Source organism: Lissotriton vulgaris, chromosome 7 (genome assembly GCF_964263255.1).
Source record: "Lissotriton vulgaris chromosome 7, aLisVul1.2, whole genome shotgun sequence".
Lineage (NCBI taxonomy): Eukaryota > Metazoa > Chordata > Amphibia > Caudata > Salamandridae > Lissotriton > Lissotriton vulgaris.
Genome location: NC_141695.1, coordinates 1,228,636,104 through 1,228,643,258, shown reverse-complemented (window position 1 = coordinate 1,228,643,258; position 7,155 = coordinate 1,228,636,104).

The following is a 7,155-nucleotide window of genomic DNA, read 5'->3' as shown; positions in this document are numbered from 1 at the left end:
ACCAATAAAACAAGAAATATTTAAACTCTCCCTCCTACCCCTTCCCCTAACCCCTACCCCCTCCCTGCCTCCAAGCCCGTGGATTTAAAACTACCCACTCCCGAACTTGGCAGAGTGCCTCTCACCCCCCCCTGAAATGCTGAAAATGCACAGTGATATTGAACTCCCATCCCCTTGTGTACACATCACAATCGTCTTGAGTGTTAGCTATCCATTATTCCCATCGTGCTAGTCTCAATCAAATTACATCTATTTGTCCCAACAGTCTTGTTTTGTATACTGGATCAACTCTAACCTTTCTCACTCCAATGGGTATTTCACAGCTGATCCCCCTCCCCCATACTTGCGCTCTTAACACGGTCCCATCACTGCACAGCCTTCTCTAGGGGACGTCACTCCTGCTCCTTTGGCTAAGAATCCTTCTCCGCTAGGCTAATAGTCGTTGTCTCTCAGCAATTACCTCATGGGTGACCAGATCTACCACAACGATCCCTTCTCCGTCCCCCAATTGTGTTCCATCCTTTCATCCAGTCCCAAACTGCGTCTGGTGACTCAAAGAACCACGATTTACTATCTGATTCCACTCGAAAATTTGCAGGAAAGAGCATCACATATTTACCATCTCGGTCGCGCAGTTCACTCCTAACAGCCTGAAAGCTGCGTTGCTGGGCCTGAACCTTAGCCGTGAAGTCTGGAAAGAAGGCTACCTCATAGTTATCGAGACTAGATCTTGCTGTCTGAAGGATTATGTCCCTATCTCGATAGTTAAACACTTGGACTATGAGGGGCCTTGGCGGTGCTCCCGGATTCGGTCTCCCACCTGGCACTCTGTTGGCCCTTTCAATGGAAAAATAGCTGGACGGAGTCTTAGGCCTGATGTGCTTGGTAACAAGATCTTCCACACATAGGTCTACCTTTGGCCCCTCCGCTCTCTCTGGAACTCCTAGGATGCGAATATTGTTGCGAAGTGCCTGTCCTTCGTAATCATCCAACTGCTGCGACATCCGCTCTTTTTCCTTTTGCAATTCGAGAACCTGCATTTGATGTTCCAAGGTATCCGTCTGCAGGGCGCTTTACTTTGTCATCCATCTTCCAGAAATCCGCATTGATAAGGAAGACCTCTACCGTCGCCGAGTCCAGCGAGGCACGCACCCCATTAATAGCCACCATAATATCATGCAAGATTAACTCACATCCCTGCTTGGGGACAGCGGCCCCCCATCTTTCTCCATCTGTGCCAGATCACCTTTGTCTCCTGACTTAGACCAGGTAAACTTGGCAAGTTGTTTTTGAGCGTTAGCCTTGGGACCCTTCCCGCCCAATGCCATGAGTGTGGGTAAACTAGAACCACGTCAAATAAGGATGCAGACCAACTCCAGGGGTATCTTCAACCTGGTAAAAGGAATATCCAGGCAGTACTACATCTCCTCTGAACCGTCTCTCAACCGTTCCTGCCCCTGTCACCGGCTTTGGAGGTCAGACACTTCCGCTAGGCGCGAGGTCCCCCGTCAGGTTGCAGCTGCAATCACCGCCTAAGTAAGGCTTCGCCTTCACGCTCCAGTCTTACTGCTGCCGGCAAGTGCCACCTCCTGGATTCACTCACCATGCACCTCCTTATATTCGCCTCTGTCCAGATCAGTCACAGCCTTTAAGCCCAGAGGTCTCACCAATAACACAATCCAAGTCAGGTCTATATATCACATCACCAGACACCACAGGCCCCAATCCGCTCTCAGTGGGTGGACTAAAGGAAAAACTGTGCCTCAATCGGTTGGGAGACTGTGCACCCTACAGGGTTCATCCAGTGTGAGTGTTTGAAGATGGGACAATCTTATTTGCTTGCCTCCTCCTCTGTCCCCAGTCTCTACCCTTCAGTGGAGTGCCCGATCCCCATGGAATTGGTCGCCAATCTTTAAACAGTTGTATCAAGTCCAGCAGGAGACTCAGGCCCCATTTTCATCTATGAAGGCCCTGCTGCTCTATAACGTTAGGCACCTAGGGCAGCAGACATGTCCATTTGATCTAGTAATCTGCGCCATCTGTTCCTGCTGAGCAATCCCCCATGTGTGCTTTTCATTTCTGGGCGCCTCTCACCCAGTGTTAAAGTCGCCTCCCCGCCTGCTGCTCTCTCACCCCCAGCACCTCACCGGTTGCAAGATCTGCGGTAGGCCTCAAATCCAGGCCCTCGATTTGAAGCGGAGTGCCACCTACAGCAATCTTCTGGCCTCCGTGTCCCCTTCCGCCATCATCTCCCGGCAGTCAGGTGTGCCGGCTGAGCCTCCTTGCCTGGCCTCAATCCCCAGCAGTGCCAGTAAATCACCTCCGGCCGGGCTTTCTCACCCTCACGCCTTTGAGGTCCGCTCCGACTGCTCTACGTTCGGCAGCACCCGTGTCGCTGCTCCGGGGCCTCCAGGCTCAACGCGTCTCCTCGGCACTCACCAAGGCTCCGCAGGTCGGGCGGCCGGGAAAAAGGCAGCGCAGCTCGATCTCCCCCAGGCGTCACCAGCTTCTCCTTTATGCACGGGGCTCCGCCAGGCCACCACTGGAATCTACAAGTTGCTGGCACCTCAACTCCGTACTGGCCGCACCTCCCTCACTCGTCCTCAGGGAGCCACCATTATCGCTCCGGTTGGAGCTACGGAAAAAGGGGTCAGAAAGTTCGCACATGCCACTACACTGGCTAATCTTCTCAGGGGGGAAATAGGTAGGGAGTCATGGCACTTATAGCAAATTTCTAGCCATGGATGGCGTAGGATAGGGCAGGATAGGAATACAGGGAACGTGAGCTTCGATAGTCAGAAGCCATTGTCGTTGGCTGCTAGCCACGACCCCTGGCATTGAAATATTAAGTGAAAGAAAGATTGTATGGCGTCAACATTCCAAAATCAATCTACTTATTGAAGTATTGCTCAAACAATCTATAATTAGTTTTTCTATCATTTTGCGTTAGTAAACTTTAAACCTACCTCATTTGAAGTGTTGAGCGATTGGAATCTGTGAGATGTGTGTGGCAAGCAAACAAACGCTGCTGTTGCTGATGAAAACATGGTAGTTTTATTACTGAGGTGTCCACCATGGTGGTGTTGGCGATGAAAAAAAAAGCTGCAGCCGCCATTTTGCTAATTACAAACGGCATTTGACGATGCTTTATAAAAGCGGCCACTTTATCTAATGAAAAAAACGGTGTGGCCGACATTGTTTTTATTGTGCTCATGTTGTTATGAAACCGGGCTGTGGTATTGGAGAAGGAAGAAACTTCACAGTATGAAATATTAAGCATGGTGCTCGGCTGATGAGGAGTGGACACAGCAGAGAGTTGAAAGGCGGTCCCCTGCAGGAAAGCATGCACTGTCTGCAATAGGAGACAAGCGGTCACAATTATCCTAGCAGCTTCAAAAGTGAAAGCGGGTACAGCGCTGCTGAATGTAATTAAACCGCATAGTGCCTCATGTAGGACTAAGTCCTTAAAGAAAATAGTGTTTACCATGTAAGAACAGAAGTAAAGGGGCCAGCTGCCATGGAAGGATACAAACAACAACATGGCTGTACTAAGGAGGAACTAACAAGCCTATGAAGGAATCAGAAGACAGCATTTATGAAGGACAAAGAAACAAACCAATGAAAAATGTGGGTGGGGCTTCTCCTTAGTACAGCACCTACAGCACATCACCAGAGCAGCACTTGCGCTCCGGCTCGACCAAAAAACGTGCAGTGCTTCGCTTCTTTTTCACACATCCTTCATAGCATCTCTCTCTGCCAGTCCTGGAGTAATACTCTCTGCTCTGACAGAGCAAAGAGCCTGCGCTGTTCAGTGAGAGAACCGCTGTCAGAATTTCTGCAATCCCGTTCTAGGAGGTATGACACAGATTCACCTTGACAAGGGGTGCTTGATTGCGAATCTCCTGAACTGTTTCCTCTGTGGGGATCCATGACTGGCAAGAGTAGGCTGGTGTGACATATCATACCCAGCCATTCTGCTGCTTTCTGTGAGAGTCTGATGACCTCGGCCGCGTAGAGAAATACAAAGAAATCTAGTGCTTCTATTACTGACATTTGATACCTCCTACTATGTCATAGTAATGAATACCCAGGTTTAGAATAAGAGATTCACACTAATGCGGTCTGTGAGAAGCTGTGAAGTGATGGTCCAAGATGGCCCTGTAAATGAATGGTCACCCCTATTGAGGAATATTAGTGCTGCCCATTTTAGACAAAAAAGTAATTGTTCTGGATAACTTTTCCCATGAAAATTATGGCGGACTGCAGGAAAGTGTTGGCAGAGTAAAGTTAAAGGTATAACAGCAAAGTTAGGAAGTGTAGGTGCAATTCAAGAAAGGCACAGGAGCCTTCCTAAAATATTTTCATTTTACAATAGATATATTCCATTCACTGTTGTTATTAGCCATAAAGGTGTAGCAATATTTATATAAAAAAAATTCCTATTCCATTAAAGGTATGGCACCCATAGTGAGAAGTGCTTGACTATTTCTTAGGGTGGAATATTTCAGTAGATTTAAAAATGTTTCAAATGACTTGAATTTTTTTAAATTCTCACTACATTATACCATTTGTACCACAGATTCGGTATGAATTATGTCAAAGTTCATTCTACCTAGAAATCGAAGTGAATGGGATCAGAGGGCCACGACTTGCCATTATTATTTTTATTTACGCAAAAACTGTTCCCCTCCTGTTTGTAAAAAGACAACCGTCTCTGGATAGTTCATTCCAATAGTTTAAATACTTAAGCTGAAGTTTCATCCAGGGAGTCTCATTTGCTGTGATAGCGAAGTGGGACAGACAGCTAAACAAGCCTTCTTGCCGGGGTGCCTGCATTCCGGAAAAAAGGCAAATATACACAAGTGGCTAATCTGCATATGTAAAGGGTGTTTAGAAGCAGGTAGTGGCTTTAATTGATGGAATCATTTGAATCTTTATGATGACAAAGATTGACTCTTTTTGAGTAGTATTACAAGGGAGTTACGAGCTGAGCAGTGAATTGCTTGCTCTTAAGTGACAGGTATAAAAGGAAAATTGCAGTACAGACGGTCTAGGTGTTACGAATATCTGGATTTTGGAAGCACCATTTTATCTTAAACCTTTTTGCACCTTTTGTAGCAGTCTATTTTATAATCTGTGTAATTTAATTTTGTGGCTCTCTGGTTATACAAAAACCTCTGCTGTGCATTAACTTATATAGTTTAACAATGTAGTATAGTGCATTTGCCTCTGATTAACATAACTGTTTTTAAATGTATTTTTCATTTAAGCTACAAACTATTTTATATGTAGCTACCTGAAAGTGAAAGACCAAAAAAACATACATAATCCATATAAAATATTTAGTTTTTTTAGCCCCACATTTCACTCTGCCCCCACATGCACTGACCCCACCCCCATTTCATGTAGCAGCACAGACCCTTTCTTTGGTCCCTCGCATAGCAGGGCCAGAGCACGTGGCAGATACTTATCCTACCACGTTGCCAAGATCTGGAACAAACTCCCCCACCGCATCTGACGAAGCCCGGCACTGCACTAATTCAGAAAGGACCTCAAGACCTGGCTCTTCGAGTGACCAATGGAGCTGCTCGCACACCTCTCCCCTCAGCGCCTTGAGACCCTTGTGGGTGAGTGGTGCTCTAAAACCCCTGATTAATTGATTGAGTTCCCATGTCTTTTTTTAATGCTCTTCGACTGCTGACACCACCATTTTGATGTTATTAATTGGGATAAGTGCATGTGACAAAAACACCAAGATATGTGCTTTGAATCTGCAATAGTGAGAAGATGGGTGACCAATGAGCTACCAACCATATCACCCAGGGACGCTGTTTTCTCCAATGACAGATAGAACATCCATGTCCCAAATGGAAACCCTGCTCGTCCTCTTGGAATCATCTCAGTCCTGAAAGTTTCTCATGCCCTTGTGCAAACTCTGCCTTAATATTTACAGTTCTGAAGTTTGGGATTTCATTCTTTGTTTGTCTTTCAAAATTAACTGTAAATGCCAAGGCATTTTTTTTATCAAGGTGCACATGCTGGGCTCCTTAAGCCATAGATTTTAAAATTCAAAGCGGCAGATGGATTCCAAATGAATAACCCCCCCAAAAAATGTTCATGTGTTTTATTGTCTCTTAGTGTGAAAGAATAAACCTGTTTTTTCACATCTGTTTTAGCGGTTTTAGTACAATCAACACTAAGCCCTCTGTTCCATAATCTCAATGTTCACAATAATTCCGCAAATCATTTTGCTTGTAATCCCATGGTACCATATACATTTCATATTTTCACATAACGCACTGGCTTTAATGAAGCTATGCTTCCTGTCTCAAGAAGTAAGTAAAAAACTGATGCTATCTAGAAGAAAAAAAATAGCAAGCCACTCTAGTATATATATCTAAAGAGAGCAACTGGAAACTTACATAATGTTTATAGGGAGGAAAGGTGTGCTAAAATACAATAACTATTGTTTGCTAAGAACGGATATGGAAGTCCATAGACTTGCTTAATACAGCCTCATTATCACTTGGAAGTCAATAAGGGAAGTGAACAATAAGTACAGAGAAGAAGGAGATATGATGGAAAGAGTGTAAGATGAAAGGAATATGCTACCACTTAAATTCGTAGAATATATAAGAAAATGGTTTGTGGGCATTCTGGGGACAGTCGCAGGATAAAGCATGATGAACATCCAACAATTTGCAGGAATTCTTTAAACACAAGCATGGTTATAAATTCTGTCAAAAGCATGAATAGATGTAATTATCAGAGTACATAGAGATCCTTAATATATTTAGTAAAGACACACAGGGGCAGATTTCCAAAGAAATATTCAATGCAGTGCCCCAATCAAAAATGCTATGATGTCTTGCGCTGGGCGAGAGCAGCACAGAACATATTTACTAAATATAGTCTGCTTCTTACTCTTTAATGCTTCCTTGAGTCATGGACCCACCTTTGCTCCATAGTGCAGGTATCAGCATGCTGTCTAACATGGGCTTCGCAATGGAGTGTTACCCCTCTAGTACTAAATCTTATGCTTTGACATTTTTTAACATTTCTCACACAAAATATGTGCTGTACTGCCCTATGCCAAATCCCCGTAAATGAGGGCCATATGTACCACATATGGTCTACCCCCCTGTATTGATGTTC